At 39.9% G+C, this 18,096-nt stretch overlaps 2 protein-coding genes across 11 annotated transcripts in view; one reads left to right on the top strand and one right to left on the bottom strand.

The window, feature by feature from the left end:
• The window catches only part of Zranb3 (zinc finger RANBP2-type containing 3), a 245,878-nt gene extending 241,395 nt beyond the window's left edge, over window positions 1–4,483 (bottom strand). For 2 of the 4 annotated variants that reach the window (XM_029563233.1, XM_029563231.1), the window contains exons 1-3: window positions 4,471–4,483; window positions 3,853–3,941; window positions 2,435–2,541 (exon numbers count right to left, since the gene is read on the bottom strand). The gene's annotated coding sequence lies outside the window, so the exon portion shown is untranslated. Of the gene's footprint in view, window positions 1–2,434; window positions 2,542–3,780; window positions 4,032–4,470 lie in introns of those variants that run through there. The other 2 variants (XM_029563232.1, XM_008832449.3) reach the window with 2 other exon arrangements.
• A 282-nt stretch (window positions 4,484–4,765) lies between these two features.
• The window catches only part of R3hdm1 (R3H domain containing 1), a 152,896-nt gene continuing 139,565 nt past the window's right edge, over window positions 4,766–18,096 (top strand). For 4 of the 7 annotated variants that reach the window (XM_008832443.3, XM_029563228.1, XM_008832448.3 and 1 more), the window contains exon 1: window positions 4,767–4,947. The gene's annotated coding sequence lies outside the window, so the exon portion shown is untranslated. Of the gene's footprint in view, window positions 4,948–18,096 lie in introns of all 7 variants that reach the window. The other 3 variants (XM_008832445.3, XM_017797971.2, XM_029563230.1) reach the window with 3 other exon arrangements.

Genomic DNA, 18,096 nt, shown 5'->3' with positions numbered 1-18,096 from the left:
TTATTTTGATATATCACAGTGAAAGATTTATCGTCCTCTTTTTTTTTTTTTTTTTTTTAAAAAAAAAAAAAAAAAAAAAAAAAAAAAAAAAAAAGTTAAAAGAGGAGAACTAGAGAGATGGTACAATGGTTAACAGCACAGGAGTTCAAGGTCAGCTTCAAGGTCAGCTCTTGCATAGGATCCAGACTCAGTTCCCAGCACAGAGTTAACTTCAGTTCAAGTGGATCCTACACCCTCTTCTGGCCTCACAGGCATTGCACATTCATAGTGTACTAACATACATGGCGGCAAGGCATGAAATAAAATAAAAATAAATTTTAAAAAATTTAAGTTAAAGAAAAATTAAGCTAAAAAAGAGAGGGGATCTGAGTGGGATCAAAATGTATTGTATGTGCCGGGTGTGGTAGCTCACACCTTTAGTCCCAGCACTCAGGAGGCAGAGGCAGAGGCAGGTGGATCTCTATGAGATTGAGGTCAGCCTGGCCTACACTGAGTTCCAGGCCAGTTGGGGCTCCAGGGAAACCCTGTCTCAAAAATAAAGTAAAATTAAATTAAATTAGAAAATAAGATAAATAAAATATAAAATAAAATAAAATAAAATAAAATAAAACCACACACAAAAAAACATTGTATGAAATTCTTGAAGCCAGGCATGATAGCACACGTCATTAGTCCCAGCACTTGGGAGGTAGAGACAGGCAGATCTCTGTGGTTTCAAGGTCAGCCTGGTCTATATAGCAAGTTCCAGGGCAACTGGAGGTACAGGGAGACCCTGTCTCAATAAGACAAAAAAAAAAAAAAATGAGTTATTGGGGACAGGAAGTCTATTTGGATGTTGGAGTTTTTTTTTTTTTTTTTTCAGTGTTAAAAGAGGGACTGGAGAGATGGCTCAGGGGGACCCTGTTTTGGTTCCCAGCACCCACATAGAGGCAGATCTCTGAGTGCCAGGCCAGCCTTTATAGTGAGATCCTACCTCAAAAACAAAAACAAAATTAAAACCAGAGCTGGGTGTGGTGGCATATGCTTTTAATCCCAGCAGTTGGGAGGCAGAAACAGGCAGATCTCTGTGAGGTCAAGGCCAGCCTGGTCTATTAGTAAGTTCCAGACCAGGTGTAGCTACAGGAAAAACCTGTCTCCAAAAGACCAAAATCAAAACAAAATAAAACAAAACAAACACACACAAAAAAAGCAAAAAAAAAAAAAAACAACCCAAAAAACCCAAAAACCAAAACAAACAACAAAAAGCAAAACAACAAAAATAACTTTCATAACTTTCTCTACACGTGAAGAGAGAGATCTTGTACATGGTCAAAACCTCTGGATAATAGGATGGTAGATTAGCTTTATTTCTTCTACGGTTGCCTATACTTACAATTACATTGAGCAATGTATTATGTACATGACAAAGAATGGCTTAAAAGAGGAAGCGTCTGCCACCAGTGATTGGTTCTAGAATTTTTTTTTTTTTTTCGGTCTTTTTGAGACAGGGTCTCCCTGTAGCCCCAGCTGTCCTGGAACTCACTATGTAGACCAGGCTGGACTTGCACTCACAGAGATCTGCCTGCCTCTGCCTCCCCAGTGCTGTGATTAAAGGCGTGCACCACCACTCCTGGCTTGTTTCTAGAATTTTGAGATGGAAGAGTTTGTCAGTAAGTGCCCTCTTCATACATAGAGATTCACAAACATTTAAGAGGGAAGCTAAGCAATGGTTTAGAGTACAGAAAACAAGCAGACCTCAGCTCCAAACTGTTTTGATTAGGGGGTTCAGACCTTAATTTTTTTTCCTTTTTATGTGACTTGTTGGCCTTTTTGAGACAGGGTCTCCCTGCAGCTCCAGCTGTCCTGGAACTCACTACATAGACCAGGCTGGCCTTGAACTCACAAAGATCTGCCTGCCTCTGTCTCCCAAGTGCTGGGATTAAAGGCATGCGCCACCACGCCCGGCCTCAGACCTTAAATTTTTACTTCACTCTGAACCCCAATTTCTTCAAGTGTAAAGCAGTAATGAAGCTGGGGAAGTAGTTCAGTGGTACAGTACATGCTTAGCATGTGATATCCAGCAAGAGGAAAAATAAACAGCAGACATGGCAAGGAAAATATACTAAACACAACACCATTTTGGCTTAGTTGAAATAATTAAATGATAATCATTATTACTATCTATTGACTTGACTTACACTAGAAGAGCTTATGATAAAAAACAACAACAACAACAACAAAAAACCCTAAACTAAGCATTTATAGATTATATGCTAAATTATGATTGGGAATTATAATTACAGGCTGGGGATGATGCAGTTTAGTGGTGTGCCTGCTTCTTAGATGGGTTTAATTCTCATCACCAAAAATCAAAAAAAAAAATCACTGCATTAAAAAGCAACAATTTATTTTTTTTTTAAAACAAAGAAACAAGGCCAGGCATGGTGGTCCTTACCTTTAATCTCAGCCGTAGGGTGGCATGGGCAGGTGGATTACTGTGAGATCCAGGCTAGCATGATCTACGTAGTGATTTACATGCCATCTGAGGCATACAGGGAGACCCTGTCTCAAACAAAATGAATGAATGTATGAATGAATGAATGTATGAATGAATGAATGAATACAACAAACCAAGACTGCTTTTCCTTGCAGATCTGCACAACAGGCTGGCTGAACATTATAGGCATGCTTCTGTATATTAGTACCTCTTTCATCTACTAGGTGCATAAACACCTTTCAAGAACATTGGACACAGACTTACCAATACTTCAATAAAAATAATGGAAACAGAAAAACATACTTATTTTAATATAGAGGTAGAAAGGCAAAAGGAAACCAAATAACAATTCAAAACATGACTATGATGATTTGAATTTAGGGAGAGATTAAAAGAACAAGCAACACTAATTTTGTTTAGCCTTTGTCTTCCTCACTCCTTCTAAACAAGCAACCTATCTTTTTGTGCACTGCTCCAACCTGAAGTCTGGTATACGCCCATAAGTGTGGTATGCTAGGATACATGCTCAATAAATATTTACAAGATGGTTTGTAAGAGAAAGTCTCAGTAAGAATGTTGGAATAGAGACTTTGAGGAGCATCAGGCTTGGGGTGGGACTTTTCTCATAACTGCTGTATCTACTTTACAGTCAACCTGGCATCCTCATAGAGATTAAATCAGAGCCTCATTTGCTGTTTACTAGGTTTTGGGTTCCGAAGCCTTTTGGATGATGCCTTTAATCATCGAAGTATACAGTTGTCACCGGGTCGCCACTTAATTTGGTGGCTGCACCACTTTTAACAGGGCAACTAATGATTATATTAATCCTGAACCCATGCCTAACTTTCTTCCTTCAACTTTGGGAGGGTGTTTGTATAAATGAGAGGAGTAAGCTCAGGACTTCCAAACTTCTTCCAGTCAAAACTGTGGACATGAACCCATGTTACTCCATGTACAGAGGCTACAGGCAAGTTAGAAGCATACTCTACAAACTCGAAGAGGTGCAACCTGCTAGTGAGCGGACCTGGAGACCATAAACACGGGGTTTATAGGATTTAAAACCAGGGTTGGAAAATTTCCTTAAGGGCTTGGGGACTTACATTCGTGTCATTTCACATTTCACCCTCTCACCCTCTTTCTGCTGCTCCCTTTGTTTTTGTTTTTTTTAGAGACAGAACAACTCTAGAGCCCCAGCTGGTCTAGAACTAAAGCTGTAGCTCAGGTTGTGAACTAGCAATGATTCTCCTGCCTCGGCTTCTAGAGTGCTGGTGTTATAGGCATGAGCCATCACGCACAACTCTCACCTCTTTCCTTAAGCTGCAATTAAATTCAACTTCCTATCTCTTGCCCTACACCACACTCCCAGACGGACAAACCTGGTCAACTCGCTGGGGAATCTCCAACTCCCGCCACAGATTTTTTGCAAGTGTCTCTCCTAAACGGAAATGACGTTCAAAGGGACGACCTGAAAGCAGAAGAGTTCAAATACCAGCAATCTAAAATCCTGGGGATGTTCTGAGAAAACTCCTGACCATTCTTCTCTTATCTCCTCCTTAAGGGTAGCGAAAAGATCTCACTACAGCTTTGAGACCTCATTCCCAACTCCAACTAATTCAAAACTTTCCCCCTACTCATTCGAACACGGAGGGTGCAAGGGTAACCTCTCAAAAACTACAATTCCCATGTGACATTACAGGAAGCAAACAGAGGAAACGGGTTTAGGTAGTCGCAAAGAATCTTGGGAACTGTAGTCCCCTCAAGCCGGAGCGCTCAGCCCCCTTCCTGTCACCACTAAGGCTGGAGAAACCAGGTGTTCAGCTAAAGAACCCGGTACCGCTAAGGGGAGGAGCCATATCCTTAAAAGCCTTCCTCACATCTCCCCACATGGAGGAAGAATTCTCCTTTTATCCCTAGAAAGCACTAGAAATATTATCTGAACAAATACAGTTTTATTCCATATCTCCAGTGAGTGAAAACTCCCAGAACTCGCCCACCTCAGGCTCCAACTCGTGGGAAAAGGTGGCTTTTTTACAAGTGGGTAAAATGGCTGTCCTCCTTATTTCCTCATTGGTTGGCTTTCGCGTCCTTCAAGGGCTATCACTTACCACGGATTGGTTCTTTCTCTTTTGAGGGAGGAGATTGACTTGGCCCAGCTCTCCCGCGGTCCGGGCGGCGATAACGAGGTGGAGCAAAAGGGGTCTTTTCAACAATTATTGGACAAACTTTATGGCACTCAATGTCTGTCTAGCCTATGAAAAAGCCAGCTGCTGGTCTACGCGAACGGAGAGGCGGGGCCAGTGCGTGGTGGGAAGGGGCGGGATCCTGCCGCCGCGGCTGCCGCTGGAGCCGGTGTCCGGGCTGGTGATGGGGTTAATTCCTTTCCGTGAGACTCTTCCTTGCACCCAGCCGGCCCCGCCGTCGCTCCGCCGCGCCGCGCTCCCGCTGCATCCTCCTGCTCCTCAGTAACGTGGGTAAGCGATGCTGTCCCCTCCCCCGCGGCGCCCCGGGAATAACGCGCTCGCTCCCCTCCCCCGCCCGCCGACCGGTAGCGCTAACGGAGCGGGAGAGGGAGGAAGCGGGGGAGCGAAGCGCTGAGGACACGGCGTCGCTCCCCGCCCGCCGACCTGGGGCCGTGGGGTTCTGAGGCAAGCCCGGCTACTGCCTCCACCGCGCGGTGCCCGCCGCCTAGCCGGGGGCCATGTGCAGTTCCGACACCTCGAGGCCTAGCGGAGGAGCTGGGGACAGGTTCCCGGAGCCTCCCTGCTGCAGCTGATGCTCTTACGAGCCCCGTGGACCCCGGGAGGACCAGGGAAAAGACACTGCAGCCAGGCCCGGTGGAGTGGGGGGCCGAGCGCGGAGCTGCTGGTCCGGAGTCGCTCTCCCAGGCCCTGCGCGGGCAGCCTGGGTGGCCGGGTAGCCTAGGCCGGCTGGCCTCGCCCGGAGAAAGGAATTGTCACACACACCAAAAAGGACATAACGCACCATGCCTATGTGATCCAAAAAAGCACAATGGGGAAATTAGCAAGAAAGTTGAATGACTGTCAGAGCCCCTGTCTGTGGAGATGCCAACACAGGCGTTATGATGCCCCCCTCCAATCCATATGTGTTAAGAAGTTTTTTTCTTTTTCTTGTCTTATTTATTTATCTATTTATTTATTTACTTATTTGTGGTTATAAGGTGCTAGAGAGTGCCACTGTTTTCTGAACTTGCTTTCATAGAGAAACAAATTGTGTCTGGCTGTTTCCCTTGTGTATTGGGGCCTGGGGTAGCAAGTTTACTAAAATAGTAAAATGTGAAAAGATACCTTCCAAAATAGGCTTACTGAACAGTAAATTACCCCTCTGAAAAAGAAAAGAATATTTCCAGCATGAAAAAAGTATGCACACACACACCCTTAAGGCTATAGTTAGCCTAAATAACTTTGAGGAAACCCTCTTGTCTTAAATGTCATTGATTACAAAAGCATTTGAGTCATAAAACAGTTGTTAAAAGGTGAGCCAGTCATCCACCTTTTTGTAGTATTTGAGTCAGGAAGGTTTATGCAGGCTACCAGTTTGAGTAGAGTAGTTGAACAAGCATCAGTCTTTTAATTTGGCATCTTTGATATGTTTTTAAGGAATTTTCTTATAAGCTCATCGGGGTTTGATTATATGCCCATCTTTTCAAGTACTATGTTTTTTGGGCTTAGAGAATATGAATTTAATGGACTCTATAATCTATAGTAGTCATCACTGCAGGCAAGCCCATTTCTGAGATTTACTAGTTACTAGGATTCCTAAAAAATGATCTGAGCTTTCACTGTTAGATTCTTCAGGGTAGGAGAAGTATAATAGTACCTTAGAAATATTCCATATTCCTTAACTAATATGAGTAGATAACAGAAGTAAAATAGATCCATACCTTCAGGACCAAGAAGAAATCCATTCATCTGTTAATATAAAAATATGTAGTACATATCTTGGGAAGATGAGTCTGCTCAGTTCCTCCCTGAAGTCCCCATAGCATACCTTGCCCAGAATATTTCCCAACACTTGTTCATTACTTGATAATTTATACAAATAATATTTTTAGATCTCATGGCTTTATGCAGGAAGGGATGATGAAAATACAGGATACTGCATTCTCTTTCTGATTGCAGGATCCCTTTGTGAGGCTCAGTTAAGTTTCCTCATCCCTAAAGTGGGGAGGATGTTGCTTAATTTATGGTGTTGTGAGGCCTACAAATAGAACATGGAAAGCTACTAGCATTATGCCTCATGCATACATATTTTGTGCAATTAAATATTGTTTCTTCATTGTTTTCATATTTAGAGAATGAATTAATTGTTCATATGCACAGAGTATTGTTGCAACCTGGAAACATCTTTCATTAATGAATACTGGGGGGGTGCTAATTTATGTAATGACTTAAAATAATAGCAGCTTATAGCCATTTTCATTTATTTTGTTACATTTATTTATTGGGGATGGGGCAGTGAAGTGTTGCAGCACAAAGACAACAGAAGTGAGAGTTGGTTCTCTTCTTCCACTATGTGGGTCTTGGGGTTTGAACACAGATGGTCAGTCTCAGTGGCATGTACCTTTCCCACTGAGCCATCTTGTCTTTTTTTTTTTTGTCTTTTTGAGACAGGGTCTCCCTCTAGCCCCAGCTGTCCTGGAACTCACTATGTAGACCAGGCTGGCCTTGAACTCACAAAGATCTGCCTGCCTCTGCCTCTCAAGTGCTGGGATTAAAGGCTTGTGCCACCACACCTGGCCAGTACATTTTTTTTTTAAAAAACAGAAGGTACATTATCTACACAAAAACATATCATATGGAAGATATTTTGCTTTGATTTAAAATGCCCATATTTGATTTTTTTTTTTTTTAAGACAGGGTCTCCCCAGCTGGCCTGGAACTTGCTATGTAGAACAGGCTGACCTCAATCTCATAGAAATCTACCTGCCTCTGCCTCCTGAGTGTTGGCGTTAAAAACTTGCGCCACTGTGCCCTGCCTGGAATATATTTGAAATGGTTACCCGAAATAAAAGTTTACTCTGTGTCGTAGTGGTATACTATTATAATATCTTTAAAGATTTACTTAGCTAATCATGCTACCAGAGAAGGCAAGTGACTCTTTAATGCAGAGTTAAGATTGAGCAACTTACTTGAATTTATATGCCTGAATCAGACTATTGCTATGTTGCTCTTGAGGGAGTTTTTTGTTTGTTTGTTTTTGTTTGGGTATATTTTGCAGTACTGGGAATTAAACCTCTGGCCTCACACATGCTAGCATGTACACTACCAATGAGCTAAATCCTGCTCTTCAGTTTTTAATTCCATTGTTTATCAGTCCTTGAATGTTTCTTTTCTGTGAAATAACATATTCCTTTCTGTTCCCAAGCATTTTTGAAAATATACTGGGTTTTCACACATAAAGGTGTCCTTGGAGTTTGAGCAGTTGAGCCAATTTAAGATTAGCACAAAATCAGTTTTGTTATGAAGTGTTTCTGACAGTACTACCCAGCCAAGGTTGAAAGCATAGACAGTGTTAATGGCACACTCAAGTTATTGAACCCTCTACACTCAGGGCTCCTCCAGAGAGCCTTTACAAGTTATACTCATTTATCTTAATGTTAAATTTTAATTCTCAGAAATAAGGAAGTGCAGTAAAATTCAACAAAGTCTCCCTTTCCTCTTTTTCATTCTTAAATGTATTACACAAAAACATGCTTAAGGCTTAATGGATTGTTAGTATACTATTCCTACTAGAAGTAGAAATTTTCCCTATTAACACTTCCTATATCTGTTGTAAAATTGGACAGTCATGTGTCATAGAGGTGTGGTTACCAGTGGGGACGAAATTTTCAAACTGTTGAAAATCACAGAACCAGTGCTCTGACTTTGTAGTCACACTTGCCTGTAGGCATAATTATTTACAGCTGTAGGTAACTGAACTGAGATGGCATTTGTAAAGAAAAAGAAGTGTGTCAGTTTTTCCTCAGTATAATACTAAACTTTTACAAATATTAGATTGCCTTCCACTTAATCCTTGGGGCTTCCTGTACTAATAATGTGAACGTGTGCAGAGCATCAAATGACATACACAGAATTCTATCAAATTAACTTTGCTCCTCATATAAGGAAGCATTATGTAATTGAACAAATTTGTTTGTATCTGATAAGATGTTAGCCTACATCTGAATATGTGTCATTGCCAAATTTTAGATCTGTTAGTCACTGGCTGACTATTGAAAAAAGATATTAAACCATGGTTCAAAGCTAGTTTTCTGCCTGAATTTCCCAGCAATTTGATTTACTTACAGATACTATCTTTTAATATTTCGCTGCTTACTGGTTCTTAATCTTCACACTTAAATATTTTCTTTTTAACTTAACTTTTACCTTTGTTCTTTACCTTGCAAATTGTAGGTTTATGACTTTTGAAGTTTTTACCTGTAAGCTAGATTTGCCGGGAAGATTGAAATTTTTGAGCTTCTTATTCCATAAATACTAGATCACTGTGTGTTTTTAAATGGTAGCTCTTTGGCCTGCTCTTATGTCATTTAAAACTCACTAGAACTGCTTGTTTCCAAAAGAAATTAGGTAGAGAAACTATGTTTGTTTTCTCTTGACCACCAGCTTGAAATGCAGTAATCTGATAGTGTCTGGTGCAAGGATTGAAGTCCTGTAATTTGACTTCTACCAATTTTAGTTTGGTTGGGGGACAGATCTAAATTGCTTTAACTTCACTAACCTGTCTTCTACATGAAAGGGTCTAACTACATTAAGGTGTTAATGCAGTTTACCTTGCAATCTGAGGTAGTTGAATTTCAGATTCTTCTTGATGCATTGGCCATCATTAGTGAGGGAGGATCTACATATAAAAGTTACTTTGGGGGGGCGGGTCTTTTTGAAACAGGGTCTCCTTGTAGCCCCAGCTTGCCTGGAACTCACTATGTAGACCAAAGAAATCCACTTGCCTCTGCCTCCTAAGTGCTGGGACTACAGACGAGTGCCACCATGCCCGGCAAAAGTTACAGTTTTTTTTTTTCTTTTGGTCTTTTTGAGACAGGGTCTCCCTGTAGTCCCAGCTGGCCTGGAACTCACTATGTAGACCAGGCTGGCCTTGAACTCACAGAGATCTGCCTGCCTCTGCCTCCTGAGTGCTGGGATTAAAGGCATGCGCCACCACGCCCAGCTGGTTACAATTTTTTAATGTTGTGAAATTAAAAATCTTTGAACATGTATGTAAAAAGCAACAGCTTAAAAATGAGTTTTAGGCCTTTAGTTTCAAAAAAAATCTTCTAGGAAAAGCAGCTTTCTCATTACAGAATTGCTAAAAAGTAACTGGGTTGTTGTTACTTATATTGGAAACACCCCAAATGTCCTTCACTGACATTGGTCAGATTGTGCTATATTGTAGCATGGAATACTATGCAGCAATAAAAGGGGCAAGCTATTGATACAGCAGCTGGATCAATCCCAAAGAAATTAATGCCAAATGAAAAAACAAAAATCTTAAAAGGTTGCATACCATATGGTTCCATTTATATAACATTCTTGAAATGACAAGATTACAGTGATGACGAAAATAAGAAAGTGGCGGACTAGAGGAAGCAAAATAGGTCTGTGACTATAAAATGGTAACCTGGGAGATGGTTGTTGTGGTGATGAGACAGCTCTGTATCTTGATTGTGGTGGTTGTTGGTTATGTAAAACCAATACCTGTGATAGAATTGCACACAAAAATCAGTAAAATGTGGGTGAGATTTTTAGCTGTATCAGTATCAATTTCTTAGTTTTTACATTGAAATAGTCTCATGTAATGTGATTAGGGGAAACTGGATGAAGAGTACATTATAGATTTTGCTGAGCTATTTTAGCAACTTCCTGTGAATCTATAGCTATTTAAAAATTTAAATCTACTATGTATATTCTTTTATGGTATGTTTTTAAATTCATGTCATCTGAAAGATTTCTTTCATATGTTTTGTGTAATTCATTACATGATTTTTACTAGTGCATATTATCTGCTCATAATAAAAACTTATAACAACAAATGAATATTTTCTTTTAAACCTATTGAGGGAGGGGTCTGTATTCATGCTGGTACCTGTGACTATCCATTTTTTTGTTTTAGCACAATTTGTTGGAAAGACTGTTCTCTTTGTGTTGAACTGTCTTGGTACTGTGGTTGAAGACCAAAAAATGTGAGTGGTAGCACACCATTTGATTGTGACTTTAAATTAGGGATATATAAGTATTCTAACACGATGTGTTTTAGTGCGTTGGAAGTGGGGATTGTTTGATTGTTTTCAAGGATTTTATTTTTTTTCTGGGGGTGGGGGTGCTGTTCTGTATCCCTTTTCTTACCATCTATCATTTTGAATCAGCTCTTCAATTTTTACAAAGAACTAAGCTTGGATTTTTATTGGGATTTTGTTAAATATGTAGGTCAATTTGGATAGTATTGCCATTTTAACAATATCAAGTGAAGTAATTTTTTTTAACATCTAAAGATTCATTTAGAAAGAATGATAAGCTAATTACAGGTTCACATAAATGTGTTATATAAAAAATAACTTTAAGAAGAATGGCATTGGTTTATGCTTTTGTAGATCTTGTGTGACTAACAAAAGATAGGATATGTGTGTTGAGTTAAAATATAAGCATATTTGATCTGGTAACTGGCTCAGAGATAAAGCCCTTGGCTACTATGAGTGAGGCCTCTGGCTTTCATCCCCAGCAACACACACACACACACACACAGACTTTCATCCCCAGCAACAGAGGGGAGGGGCAAGGTAGGGGCGGGAGAAGATGGAATATGAATATCCTGCTAATGGAAAAAGAACCTGATAGATGCTTTGAAAGGATACTGGTGACCTTTTGAGAACTACTTGCCCAATGGAAACCTTAAGGTCTGTTGAAAGAATCTACTGCCACTTTGAAACTGGTATGATTTTGAGCAAGTTTAATTAGCCCTTCAGTCTATAGAATGTGGATAATCACCAAACCTGAGCTGAATTCACATAGCTTTCTATTCATCTCTTTGGTTTGGTAGATTGTTGGGGGGGTTGTTTGCTTTATGATTTATATTTATTTATTTATATGTATGTATGTGTGCTTGTGCATCTGCCACATGTACGTAGGTGCCTGAAAAGGCCAGAGTGGGATCCGTTAGAGCTGAAGTTACAGGTGGTTGTGGATTGTGAGCCACCTGATGCTTGAAATGGGTGCTGGGAATGGAACTTGGGTCCTTAGTATGTGCTCTTAACTCCTGAGTCCTCACTCCAGTCCTGTTTGGTTTGAGACAGGGTTTTAGTTTTCTCATTGAACTCAAACTCAGTGCTCCTGCCTCAGTCTCCCAACTGTACCACCATGCTTGACTTTTATTACCAGTTCCTTTAACTGCACTTGGTAGTAGACAAAGGAGGGGGCGCAAAAATAAGTAAAATAATTTCTCAAACATAGAGTGAAATGAATACCTCCTTTCAAGCCACTTGTCACCTCATTCCAGTTCTATTTACTGTTGAAGAGCATAGCAGCCTGTAATTCTGTTTTAGAGGATGGAGATTTCACATCTATTTTCCATATTAAAATTAGTAAAATTAGACATAATTGACTTCAAATCTTTAGTGATTTTATAAATACTGAGCCAGATGACATGCACAGTTCCAAAAAGTAACCTCACTTTTGCTTGAACTAGTCCAGTGACAGGAGCACATTCCTTAGGGACCTTTGTTTTGGTCTTACGTTTCTTTGTTCCACTATCTTCAGATTAACAGATTATTTTTTTCTCTCCTACCTCTTCCTCATGCCCCTATACTCCCGCTCCCTCCAATCTTGTGTGTTGTGTGTGTGTGCACCTGTGTGTATGTGTGTTGTGCTAGAGATGGAACCCTAGATGTCGTGCATACCCTGAGTCACTCTTATTTTGATGTAGAGAGGAAGGGAATATGCGAGGTTTGGAACTCCCTCCTGGTCCAGATGCAGTGAGGTATTATAAAAGTGTATACCATTGGTATTGCAACGTGCTCCTCTGCACAGCACTCAACTAGAGAATAGAAATTAAGGTATGGAAAGGGATGGGAGACTTGACTTGCCACATCCCAGACCCTGGTTCCCCTTGGCCCGCTTGCCTTAAAAAGGAAGAAAAGAGGTAGGGAAGTTAGTCTGTAAATGTCCTTAAGAGATGCTAAATTACCCCTTTATACTTCTAGCTGTTTACCTCACCTTGGTCCTCCCAGATATCAGTGCCTGTTATTACTGAGAAGCTAGATCCAGTCCTTCAGACTGAATTGATTTTACTGCAGCGAAGGCAACTGTTCTATAAGGGCATCTTTGTGATTTTAGGTTTTGTTATAATATGACCACAGAGAACAGAGAAGAAATGCTTTGAAGACCATTTTAAAAGTCCACTTCTGCTAGGTTTAGTGATGCACACTTGGGAGGTAGTGGCAACATCTGGATTGTGATTAAGAGATCTGCCACTATTTTTTTTTTTTTTTTTTTGGTCTTTATGAGACAGGGTCTCCCTGTAGCCCCAGCTGACCTGGAACTCACTATGTAGACCAGGCTGGCCTCGAACTCACAGAGATCTGCCTGCCTCTGCCTCCTAAGTGCTGGGATTAAAGGCGTGCACCTCCATGCCCGGCTAATTTTTTTATTAAATTAAAAAAAATTATTTTTGTTTTATGTGTATGTCTTTTGTTTGCATGTAAGTGTACCTCATGCACATGCAATGCCCACAAAGAAGGGAGCATCTGAACTGAACCCCTGGAACTGGAGTTAGAGTTCAGTATTCAGTTACATTTTTGAAGGTAGATTATAGATACAGAAAAGTACAAATCATAAATGTATAATTTGATGAGTTTTAGACAAATTTTGTGCATCTCTATAAGCCCTTTGCCCATCAAGATGACAAACATTAGCATGACCCCAGAAACTTCCTGATTACTTTTTCCCAGTCCTTCTCGGATCTTACCATTCCCAAAGATGCAACCAAAAGTTCTGTTTTAGGATTTTATGTCAATGGAATCCTATACCATATATTCTTTGTACAAGGCTTCATTCACCATCTTTTTCAAATGTAGCTTACTTTTTAGGGGTATGAATAGTTCTTTTTCTATTGCAGAATAGTATCTTATTGTTCATAATATACTTCATTTTTCCTTTCTCTTGATGGCCATGCCACCTGTCCTGTTTCTTTTGGTTAGTCATAAATAAAACTGTGTGACTCACTGGAGTTTTTTGTGAGTAAGTTTTTGTTTTATTTTGTTTTGTTTTGGGCCTTTTTGAGACTGGGTCTCCCTGTAGCCCCAGTTGTCCTAGAACTCACTATGTGGAGCAGGCTGGCCTTAAACTCACAGAGATCCGCCTGCCTCTGTCTTCTGAGTGCTGGGATTAAAGGTGTGCGCCACCATGTCCAGCCTATGAATAAGTTTTTAATCTTCAAATAAAAAATACATGCGATCATGTAAAATAGTCCACAAAAATTGTCTATTAATCTTTCATTTCTTTTCCTGGCTCTTGAAATTTTCTTACTACAAAATTCAATCATAATTTAGACGTCAGACTTTTTATTATTACTATTCTCATTAATGTAAAGAGCAATTACTCTCCTTTTTTAAAGTTTTGAGCATTCTTATTGAAACTTTAAAATTAATCTGTTTTTCCTATATCACTGATAGAGTTTAGGTAAGTGTATTCATTACATAGGATTAAGTATGCTGCTTTCAGGAGAGTGCTTTGTTACACATTTATACTCACATATAAACCATTAAATTTTAGAGATAGAACTATTTGATGTTAGCCTACAAAATTCACAGCATGGCCGGGCACGGTGGCACACACCTTTAATCTCAGCACTCCGGAGGCAGAGGCAGGTGGCTCTCTGTGAGTTCAAGGCCAGTCTGGTCTAGTCTACTGGTCTAGTCTACATAGTGAGTTACAGGACAGCTGAGGCTACAGGGAGACCCTGTCTCAAAAACACTAAAAAAATAAAATCATGATCTGGATAGTTTTTTACTGGCTTTAATATTTTGTTAAACTCATGGTAAATTAAAGGTTAAATTTCAAGGTTATCACTTTATTACCCACAAAAGATTGCATCGTGATTTGTTGTACACAGTCCTTAGTTTTTTGTGTTTCTTTTTAATGAATACTGATTTTGAAATTTAACTAAAACCAAATAAAGTAGGTTTTTAGTCAAGTATTTAAGCAATATTTGTAGAATATGATTACTTCATGGCTTTTTTAAGCACTTGGGAGGCAGAGGCAGGTAGATCTCTGTGAATTCGAGGCCAGCCTGGTCTGCATAGTGAGTTCTAGGACAGCTCAGGCTACAGGGAGACCCTGTCTCAAAAAGAAAAAAAAAAAAAAATCATACAACTACTATACATTTTCATTATTGTGTGGGTATGATGAATATGTATGGGTCTTTGCATGTCATGACTCATGCAGAGGTAAGAGGATGACTTTCAGGAGTGGGTTCTCTCCTTCCACCTTTATGTGAGTCCCAGGAATAACTCAGGTTGTCAGGCCTGTCTGGTAAGCACTTTACCCACTGAACCATTTTACTGGCCCTTTTAAAGGTCTTGTTGCATTTCCTTACTACTGATATGATAAAATAGGTGACTGTTAAAGAGAATTGACTGAAAAGTTAATTGAGCATCTATGTACTTATACATTATTAGCATCTAATACCAATATTTTCATTTTAGAAAAGATTTACCTGTCTTCTCATGTAATTTTTCTTTGTTGACTTACCGCATTTATGAAAATACATACAGCATGATAATATTAAGATAATTGATGTTTCTGTTAGTAAAAGTTACACTGAGATTACAGCGCTGGCTACTAAGTTGTTTCTGTCCTTAAAGACGTATCTCTCTGGGCACAGTGGTTCATGCCTTGCATTTGGGAGGCAGAGGCGAGCGGATCTCTGCGTTCAAGCCCAGCCTGTTCTACAGAGCAAATTCCAGGCCAGCTGGGGCAACAGGGAGACCCTGTCTCCAAGACTTTAAAGACTTTCTGCTCATGACTTGGTGTGGATCCATTTCAGGTCAACATTTCAACTTGATTAAAAACTGGAGCTTCCATTTCCTTTTCTTTTTCTGTCATCACTGTTGTCATCTCCTGCTTCTCATCTTTGGATAACTTTGCTTGAGTTAGGACAGAATACATAGAGCCATTGGAAGGAGAAGTAAGAAACTCAGTATTTCTTTTTTTAAAATTAAATATTCAGGATCCAAGGAGTACATGCACTTCATGTATATCCAAGTAGTGATCAGATAATCATTAATTGAACTTCTTTTTCCTACCCTATGATAAAAATTGAATTTAGCACTCGCATCTTTCCTTCAGTTCTTTTAAAACTTCACTTGGTGCCTCACACGTCTAAGAAACTAAATTATAGGAGTCCCCACTTAACTGTAAGACATATATACCAAAACCCCTTGTTAGTTCCAAAGCCTGTGTATACTGATTTTCCCAATTGATATCAGATCCATGATGAAGTTAACTTTTATAGTAGGCATGGTTTAAGATTAACAACAATTACTACTAATAAAATAGAGCAGTTACTGTATGCTGTAATAAAAGTTAGGAGAATGTGGTCTCTGTCACAATGTGGTATGGTATGCACCTTATGAGACAGGGAGTAAGTGGCATAGATTTCTCCAGGTTTGAGACCATCCAGGTTTATATAGAAAATCCTGTCTCAAAAAGAATCCAAAAAATTAAAATAAATGCAGGATTTTCGAATGTAGCCAGGGTAGTGGCACAGATGCCTGTAATTCCAGCACTCCAGACGCCAGAGCAGGATTTCTGGAATTTCAAGGCCAGCCTAGGCTATGTAGTGAGTATCAGGCTAGCCCAGGTACATAATAAGTGATTTTTAAAAAACAGTTAGTGCAAAGGCTAAAGGTGGTATAGAGGCTTAGGGATTAAAAAAAAATAAAGTCTTGAAAGGAGACTCTTTAAAGGGCTTGATATAACCCAACATGTAAAGCATGTTAAAAATAAAACCCAACATGTAAATCACATTACAGTTGGCCACTATGAATTTTCTTCTGATGATTTTTTTTTTTACGTGTATGAGTGCATTGCCTGCATGTATGTGAGTGCACCCGTGTCATGCAAAGCTGAGGAGGTCAGAAGAGGGCTTCAGATTCCCCTGGAACTGGAGTTAAGGATGGTTCATAGCCACCATGTGGGTCCTGGGAATCGAACCTGGGTCTTCTGCAAGAGCAATCAGTGCTCTCAACCGCTGAGCCATCTCTCCAGCCCCTGATTTGTTTTTTTTTTTTTTTAAATACTATTTTTTTATATATATATTGTTGTTTTGTTTTTTGTCTTGAGACAAGATTTTCCTGTAGTTACAGTGGGGCTGGATTTGCTATGGAAACCAGGCTGGCCTCAAACTCACAGACATCCACTGCCTCTTCTTCCCAAGTACTGGGATTAAAGGTGTGGGCCACCACGACCAGCTTTTTAAAATATTTTATTATTATTTTATGTGTATGTATGTAAATACACCCATGTCATACAATCCCTGTGAAGGTCAGAAGAAGGTGTTGGGTCCCCTGGGACTGGAATTACAGACGGTTGTGAGGCGCTGTGTGGATGCTGGGATTCGAATCCCAGTTTTCTGCAAGAGCAGCCAGAGCTCTTAACCACTGAGTCATCTCTCCAGCCCATACTGATTTGTTTTTAAGCAGCTTTGAGGTATGATTCATATACCATAAGATTCACACATTTGACAAGTACAGCTCATTAGGTTTTAGTATATTCACAAAGTTATGTAACCTCATAGCCATAATCTAAGTTCAGAATATTTTCATCATTCCGAATAAATCCTCATACCCATCAGCAGTCCCTTCCACATTCTCCTTCCTCAACCAAGGACAAGCAATAATCATTGTCTCACATTTCATCTGTTACAGACATGGAATATGTATGACAGTCACACAGTGTGCAGACATCTTTTTTTAATAAATAACTTACTAAATTTATATAATTTCATACATCCATATAAAGTGTTATGATCAAATCCATGCCCACTCCCTTCTGTCCAAATCCTCCCATATCTACCCATCACTCTTTTCTGATAACCTCATGTACTCTTTCTTCTTAAATTTATTATTTTTTTATGGGGCTTTTGGGTATCCCAACATTCCCCCCTCTGAAGAGGTAGCCCTAAAATCTTCAAGGGATTAGATAGAAGCTCCCAAATACATTCGGCATTTTGGGCCTTTGGAACAGAGTATGTTGCTAATAGGCCCAAGGACATTTTGACGCCAAGAAACTGGCTACTTTTCTTTAAGGTCTTTTTACCCTAACTTCCTAGCCAGTTCCTACCTCCTATTCTTATTACACCATCCTCTGAAGAGGCTACCCAAATTGCCAACAGGGAATCAGGACACAGATCACTCTGCCTTCTTCCATGCTGAACAGGGATGCAGGATGAGGCAATTGGAGTACCCCTTCAGTGGGTCTATCTAAGACTCCCAAATTGCATAACTCTTATCTCTAAGGGGAAAAGAAAGGTCTTGAATAGGAGATGTGAAGGAGCAGTAAAGGCAAAAGTAATTAGCATTACAAATTCTAGACAGGGAACTAGAAAAAACTTAG

Source organism: Nannospalax galili, unplaced genomic scaffold (assembly GCF_000622305.1).
Source record: "Nannospalax galili isolate Female #2095 unplaced genomic scaffold, S.galili_v1.0 scaffold995, whole genome shotgun sequence".
Classification (NCBI taxonomy): Eukaryota; Metazoa; Chordata; class Mammalia; order Rodentia; family Spalacidae; genus Nannospalax; species Nannospalax galili.
This window is presented reverse-complemented; position numbering and strand designations above follow the sequence as displayed.